Source organism: Mustela lutreola, chromosome 3 (genome assembly GCF_030435805.1).
Source record: "Mustela lutreola isolate mMusLut2 chromosome 3, mMusLut2.pri, whole genome shotgun sequence".
NCBI classification, from domain to species: domain Eukaryota; kingdom Metazoa; phylum Chordata; class Mammalia; order Carnivora; family Mustelidae; genus Mustela; species Mustela lutreola.
The window spans coordinates 187,897,044-187,904,422 of record NC_081292.1 but is presented as its reverse complement, the minus strand read 5'-3'; the positions used below and the strand labels follow the sequence as shown (position 1 = coordinate 187,904,422).

Below are 7,379 nucleotides of genomic sequence, written 5' to 3'. Positions count from 1 at the left end.
GTTAATACAATGCATGGAGGACAGCCTCCTGGGGCACAAAGCAGGTGCAGAGTCAGTTGGAAGAGTCAGGGCGAATATCTTGCACACCTTTATGAAGTTACTAATGCCATTAAATCGCTAAAACCTGGTACCCCTTGCCTATAAGGACTTTAGGAAAGTGTTTGACTCAAGTCCTCAGGGACAATATGGAGAAATACAGCCTAGAGCAAAGATCCATAATTATATGGATCGATACCAGGCTAAACAAATATAACTAAAATATACTGAAAATTAGATAAATGAAAACCTGAAGGGAGTTGTATGTGTAGCACAGTTCCTTTCTTCCATCCTATCCAGTTCAGCACTTTTACTACTGATGGGCAAATATGGAAGAACTGCTGATCAAAGCCTAGTTTACAGACTGCTGAGTGGGACGGTGACTAAGCAGGATGAAAAGATTAGAATCCAAAAAGATCTTGACTGGCTGTAGCGATGGGATAAAAAAAGACATGGCCAGCTAGAGCAACTAAATAAATCTAATAGTAAATCTTGGGTTTTGCTCTCAAGTTCAAAAAGCCAGTGACATCACAGGTTTGGGATACAAGAGGCAGTACACATCAAAGGTGAAGTCAAGGTCAAGTCAGGAGTGGGACAGGTTCCCCACAAAAGCAGATCAGGTTTCAGGCCCCGTTAACTGAACAAAGGAGGTGATAATCCAAGCCTGGAATTGTGTTTATGAAGCCACATCAGGAAGTTTGGGTTTATTTTGTACATCATATATGACTTGTGATGTACTCTGAGAAAAGTGACTAGGATCAGAGTCAAGACTTAAAAACTAAGATCAACCACAAAAACTAATCTGGCTTTAATAACTGAAGTAAATATAAGTTGAATGTGACAATACTAAAATTGCTTGATCAGCAAAGAAGAGCAAAAAACATAGATGTCATCAAAGATATGTGTGAGAGCATGGAGCGACTCTTGCCTCCTTAGTTCTTCCTCCTGAATTTGCAGAGGTAAGACTCTACTGAAGAGAGAACCCTAGAACCAACGCCTCACTCCCTTTTGGAAGGGGAAGGGAGTATGTTCCCACAGGCATTTACTTTATTACCATATAAAGAAATTCTCATTAGGCCACAGTTACATACTTCTGAATTCTCTTTTTTATTGTGTCACTAGGCCTATTTGAAGAAAAACCATGCACTAACACAGAACAGAAATCATTCCTTAGTAGTAATAATTACAGAGATTGAGCGCCAATAATAAGAGACCACTCAGGAGAGTAATGGTATCCAAATTATATCCAAATATATTAAAGACGGCCATATGGTAGAATAATTACCATTATTACTGCTTACTAGCTCAAAGCATCAAACAAGATCTTTTTTCTTTCATCATAGAAACATGTTTTTAATGGCCAGATTTTCTGAGGGCAAAATGGACTGCCATGGAAAGCAGAAGCTTCCCCATAACTAAAAGTAACATAGCGTGTATGTGTTATTTTAGCAGATGTGTTATTTAGGCAGTTCCAGTATTAGATAGGTGCTTAAAGTGATTTTTTAAAATCACTTCTGCGGTTCATTCTTTCTTGCATTCTATAACTATTGAGAACTAGCCACATACACACATGGTCCTAAGGACTGAGGATACACCAGTAAACAGAAACAGGCCATTTCCTCATGGAGATTAAATTCTGATGGGACAGGTAGAAAATAAATCGCTTCTGAAATGTCCGAGAGTGGCAAATGTTGTGAAAATAAGTAAAGCAGGGGAAGGACCTCAAGCAATGGAATAAAAGACAACTTACCAATAAGAAGTCAAGAAAGACCTCTCTAGCCAGTCGGCCATCTTTTTATCTAGTAAATTCTCTAAATCCTCAATCCTGGTCTCTTCCTAAGGTTCTTATCATTTTTCTTTCTTATGTTAATTAGCCTCCACCCGATTTAGTCTTTAACTCCTAAATGGAGAATAACTAACTTTTTTAAAAAAAGACTGAGAGTGGGGCGCGTGGGTGGCTCAATGGGTTAAGCCTCTGCCTTTGGCTCAGGTCATGATCTCAGGGTCTGGATCAAGTCCCAAGTGGGGCTCTCTGATCAGCGGGGAGCCTCCTTCCCCCATCTCTCTGCCTGCCTCTCTGTCTATTTGTGATCCCTCTCTGTCAAATAAGTAAATAAAATCTTAAAAAAAAAAAAAAAAAGACAGAGTGAGCAAGCATGCACACATGCTGGAGAGAGGGGAAGAGAGAGACAAACAGACAGAGTGTGAATGCACAAGCAGGGAGAGCAGCAGAGGGAGAGGGAAAAGCAGGCTCCCCACTGAAGCAGGGATTGATCCGAAGGCCCTGGGATAATGACCTGAGCCAAAGGTGGACCATTAACCAACTGAGCCACCCAGGTACCCCTAACTTTAACATTTAAACCCAGAAAAACTCAGTAGTATATATTGTAATTTACAGGGGATGTGCAGGGGATGTGCCCAAAACTTACAATGTAAGGATCTTCATACATCTTGTACACAGTATACTTCTTTCCCCATCAAGTAATACTTTGTAACATTTGGTGTCAGGCCTGTTTTAATAATCTCAAATTGTTATTTCTTTGAAGAGGGGGCATAAACATTTATCGATGTCTCTTGCCCATCTCAAGAAAGTTTTCTCTCTCCTTCATCTATGTCATTCTCTTTATTTTATGAATAAACAAAAATCCTGATATTTAATTGTAAATTTTTATTTCATGACATAGAAGGAATTAAAATACTCTGATCCCAACATTTAATCAAATCTACTATTGGAAAAAGATAAAAAGAAAAGAAAAAAAGCAGTGTTAGTCACCCAGCTTCAAAGCTAAGAGAAAGACAAAACAATCAGATTATAGACCCAAATTAGATACACACATAAAAATAACCCATGGTCTTAATTTTTTAAAAATTTTTCTTTCTGCTTTTCTTCCTTTCCTTTCTGTCTTTCCTTCCTTCCTTCCTTCCTCCCTTCTGTTTTAACTACTATTTCTATATAGCTGAAGTATAGGGATATACTTGGAGAGTCAGAGGGTTGAAAAGACCACTAGGATATTTAGAAAAAAAAAAAAAAACAAGTTTCTGTTCACATAATATGCTAACAATTTGTTGTAACTTTCTAATCATAGGTTCATAGAGTTATACATTGTAATGAGGTAAAAATCACCTTCGAGACCATTAATTTTCCTGATACCCATGCCACCAATATTAGCTTGCAGAAACAGTCTTAGCAAGTTAGAGTTAATTGTGCAAGATCATATGCTCATTTCTATAATCAAATAATTAAATGAATGATATTCAGTTCAAGATGGGAGAAAGAAACAATTCCCTATTTTCCTCTTGTTCCTGGTCATGCTAAAGTTACATAGAAAAAAAATAAATAAAAATTAGCAGTACTGGAAAAAAAAGAGAGAGAGAGAGAGGTTCTGATGAAAGTTTGAGAAAAGACTAGAAGATTCAAAGCAGACAGGATCTGTTCATTGGGGAAATCACAGCAGGGAAACCGTGGCTTCAAATATCCTTTTCTTTTCCTTTTTTTTTTTTTAATTTAAAATCATTAACCAACTTAAAGTACATCATTAGTTTCAGATATAATGTTCAATAATTTATCTCAAATATTCGAAGTAGAAGGGACAGAGGTCTGATTTCCCAAGGGATTCTCAAAGGTTCTCCATGCTCAGAGTTACAAAGAGCAGGACAAGACTGTACACAAACAGAGCAAATAGTGACGAGACCTGAAGATAAATCTAAGAGCTCGTCACACACCCATCCAGTCACATGCCTGAAGTCTCCAGCTCCTACCACTTCTTCCTGACATGGATGAAATACCATACTTGGGCTTCCTAAGCAGTAGCTACAGATCTAGATAACCCAACCCAGTTACAGAGGAGTTAAAGCTCTATGAGACAAATTCTAACCAGTGACAGAGAAATGCAGGAGGGTACAAGGCAAGAAAAAAGTCCTCTTTTCCTCACTCCTTGGGACGGACTTGAGTCTGAGTTTCTCTTTACCTCCCTATAAAAATGTCATAACGGGACAAGGAAGCACATCAGCCTTACAGACTACGCTGTTTTTGAAGGAACTTGATCCAAGGTCATTGTTTGTCATATAAGGTTACATGAAAATGTTAGTTACAAGATAATATGAGGGATTCTGCTGGTGCTGCAGCTACAGAATGGCCAGCTGTGGCGGGAAACACAGGCCCGGAAGGGAGGGGCAGCAGTGTGGGAAACAGTTGATGTGAAGCAAAGTAAATCCTGTGAAGCTGATGTCTCCAGTGACCTTTGAAAAGTAGAAAATCGTTATAAGCTTTTTCTGCCCAAAGATTTCTATCACTTCTGGAAATTCTGTGAAGAACTTGATCCTGAAAACCCAGCTGATTCACTTTCTACAAGCCTTGGACTTTGATTAATGGGTCCTTATGATATCCTTGCCGGAAAATGTAAAATGAAGAAAAAATCAGCAAACCTGAATTTTAACCTTCACTGGAGATTTTACTATGATCCTCCTGAGTTCCAGACCATTGTTACTGGAGATAATAAAGCTCAATTCCACATGGGGTATTTCAGGGATTCTCCTGATGAACTTCCTGTGTATGTTGGTACAAATGAAGCAATGAAAAACTGCACAATTGTTCAAAACGGAGATAATGTGTTTGCCGCAAATTGTTTCTGATGAGAAAGCTTAAGGAAGTAACAGATAAAAAGAAAACTAGAATCTTGAAAAACATATATGAATAACTCACAGAAGCTGCCAGAGAACTTGGGTCCTCACTGAAACACAGAACCATAAAGATGAAACAAAGAGATAAGAAAGTCATGACAAAGACCTTTCACGGTGCAGGCATGGTTGTCCCAGTAGATAAAAATGATGTTGGATACGGAGAGCTCCCTGAAATAGATGCCAACCTCAAGAGAATTTGCAAGGCAACTGTTGAGGCGCCAAGTGATGAGGACAGACTGATTAAAAGTTTTTGCTCCCATTCAGGAAATGACGACTTTTGTGCAGTTTGCTAATGATGAATGTGAATATGGTTTGGGGTTTGAGCTGGGAATGGATCTCTTTTGTCATGGCTCACACTATTTTCATAAAGTTGCTGGCCAACTTTCACCTCTTGCATATAATCTGTTGAAGAGGAATCTCTTTGCAGAAATTATTGAAGATCATTTAGCAAACAGAAGTAAAGAAAACATAGACCAACTTTCAGCATGAATGAGAGTTGGCTTTCTTTCAGTGTATATTTTAAAGCATTGGTATACACTTGTGATTTTTGTCTTGTTTTGTTTTTAAGGAATACAGAAAATAAATTGATGGAAGTATTTACTAAAAAAAAAAGATAATATTGGGACACCTGGGGTGGCTCAGTTGGTTAAGCCACTGCCTTCGACTTGGGTCGAAGGGTCCTAGGATCAGGAGTCCCACATGGGGCTCCTTGCTCAGCGGGGAGCCTGCTTCTCTCTCTGCCTCTGCCTGCCACTCCACCTGCTTGTGTTCTCTCTATCTCTCTGACAAATAAATAAATAAACAAAATCTTTAAAAAAAAAAAAAAGATAATATGAGGAATGACGAATTAAATGTAACAAAATGTATGAGTATACACATATTGAAAAATAGTTTGTAAAGATCTAAAAAGAGGTCTCAGTGGATATACATCTAATTCTTAAGAATAAGTAGGAGTAAAGACTTTGACTATTTATTTATACTTCTCTATTTAAAAGTTCTTTAGGTCATCTACTATATTTGTGATTTTAAAGAATATTAAAAAAGAAAAATATTATAAAATAAGCTCATATGATGGCATACTATTTTAAATTGAACATGGTGCAGATTTTTATATTATTGATAAGGAACTTTAGGTATCAGAAACAAAAATAGTTGAAAATGGCTATTACTAAAAAAATAAGGTAAATAAAATAAATGTTCACATCTTTTCTATCTGCTTAACATTCAGGGGTCCTAAATTGATATGTTTCTGCAATTAAAATAGGGACTATAATACAAAGCAATGTCTTTCAAAGTTGTATTTATACAACACAAAAGAAAATGCAAATCTGTCAGTTAACGGATTTTTTTAAATCAATGTGAATAAACAAACAAGTAGATGAAAACTCTTCTTAAAAACTTAACTGAGAGAGTATTTATTTTAGTTGTGCTCTGAATAACAGTATATCACTTGTGCTCTGAAGAAAAAGCCAAGCTCTTTATCTTTGCAAAAAAAGTAATCTCCTTAAGAAAAAAAATGAAATTGATCTCTTTCCTCTAATTTTATTAGATTAAAATTTTAATTTCCTATAATTAAAATTTAGGCACATAAAAACTACAGTGATAACCTAATGAATATAATACTTCTTTAGCTGTCCATACATATATGCTTTCAAGATGCACTATGGGGCCTCTTTAAGATACCATCATAAATTGGTTTAAAAATACTTTTCTTATTTTAAGCTGAAAGTGGGAAAATCTCCCACAGAGAAAGGGTAACATGTCTATAAATAACAGAGTATTAACAGAAGGTACTTATGTAAGTTATACTAAATTGACTTTATTCTATTATTCAGTTATTACCTTTAAAATGCAATATATAGTGGGGCACTAGGGCAGTTAAGCATCTGCCTTTGGCTGAGGTCATGATTTCAGGGTCCTGGGATTGAGCCCCATGTGGGGCTTCCTGATCAGCAGGGAGTCTGCTTCTCCACTTGCCCCTCGCCTCCTCATGTACTCTCTCACATGCTCTCTCTCTCTCAAATAAATAAATAAAATCTTAAAAATAAAGAAATTAAGAATTTAAAAAATTAAAATAAAATGCAATATACAAATAAACCATTTTGTTTTCATAAAGTAAAAATTTCAGGTATTCACTCCTGAATAACTTCCATTTGATTTCAGTAAGAATAAACAATTGATTTTAGGTAAATTGCTAAAGCAATATAAACACACTTTTGTTTGTAGTGAAAGTAAGAGACTTTGAAGACCCTAGAGAAGGAAAGCGATCACTCACACACTGCTGGTGGGAATGTAAAATAGTACAGAAGGGAAAACATTCTAGCCATTTCATAAAGCACTAAATTTGCAACCATCAAAACCCCAGCAATCACAATTCTACACTTACCAGAAACACAAAAACCTAGGTTCTTGCCAAAACCGGTACAGGAATCTTCACAGCAGCATGTTTTGTAATTGCCAAAAACAGGAGGCAACCCCATCCTTTTACAGGGGGGATGATTAAACGGACAGTGGCAACTCATACCACAAATACAGTTTAGCAAATCAAAAGGAGACAGAGTATTAACACATTTGTACCACCAGGAAACTCACTTCCCAATGCAGAACACAGGTGGTCAGGGTTTACAAAGCAGGCACTCTGAATGAATTTCCAGAGAATGATT

At 36.8% G+C, this 7,379-nt stretch overlaps 1 pseudogene; it reads left to right on the top strand.

Moving 5' to 3' along the window:
* Positions 1-4,168: 4,168 nt before the first annotated feature.
* LOC131828191 (histone PARylation factor 1-like) lies at positions 4,169-5,235 on the top strand (annotated as a pseudogene).
* Positions 5,236-7,379: the final 2,144 nt, after the last annotated feature.